General features: G+C 23.0%; 1 protein-coding gene across 1 annotated transcript in view; it reads right to left on the reverse strand.

Annotated features, from left to right (window-relative positions):
* The window catches only part of LOC108690801 (protein phosphatase 1B-like), a 12,441-nt gene that overhangs the window by 831 nt on the left and 10,610 nt on the right, over positions 1-1,000 (reverse strand). The gene's annotated exons all lie outside the window — the stretch shown is intronic.

Raw genomic sequence — 1,000 nt, forward strand, 5'->3', positions numbered from 1 at the left:
TAAATAATATAAATTACATACTTACATGCACTGGAATATCATCAATGATGATTGATTAAAACATTATTATAACATTATTAATTTATCATCTTGAAATATTAATAAATATCACGATGCTATTTATTATATTATAAATATAATATAAAAATTGATTTCTAATTACAATCATGTAAATATCAGAAAAAAAATAAAACATTGCATGTTAAACAGATTGTTGAAAGACACGATATAAGAAAATAATATTTAATCTAAAGAAAAGATATCTAAAGAAAAAATAATTCAGTGCGCTTCTTTTCTTATACTTCAAAAAATAATGTTCAAATATTAAATATTCTTAAATAGAAAATGTAACTCTAACTTTATTCTCTTAATATACTGTTTTGCAATTCTCTTCCAATAAATAAAATATCGCTTTTTTATAAGCTAATAATACGGAGATAATACACGTGTACGTTTCAATCATGCAGAAAAAAACACTACATAATTATAAAGTGGTATTGTCTAAAGATAAATATCAGAATATTAAATATAGATTTCTGAAAATATGTTACAAAGTATTAAACATCGGATATTTATTTATCGATTCATTATTGACAATATCAATAGCATATTTCTAGGGAAAACGTATTCCTCAATTAAGAAAAAATGTATATATAATATCAATACAAAAAAAATATACTGAACTTTTTATTAAACTTTATATTAGAAATTCTGATCACTTCGTTCTTTACTTCGCTCTAATTATCTTTATCTTCTTATTGTGGAAATAATAATTGATAACTTTATCATGTTTATTGATACTCTATATGGACTTTTTGTAATTAATCACAATGATACTACGGTTATAATACAATTTTTCATTGTAAAAAAATAAGTTTCGTGAATATTTGCGTATATCAGGCATTCATTCGTTTGTGCAATAGACGATTGTCGGTCCATGTTATCCGATCTTTCTCTCTCTCTCTCTCTCTCTCTCTCTCTCTCTCTATATATATATATA

The sequence above is a fragment of the Atta colombica genome, unplaced genomic scaffold (genome assembly GCF_001594045.1).
Source record: "Atta colombica isolate Treedump-2 unplaced genomic scaffold, Acol1.0 scaffold351, whole genome shotgun sequence".
NCBI lineage: Eukaryota > Metazoa > Arthropoda > Insecta > Hymenoptera > Formicidae > Atta > Atta colombica.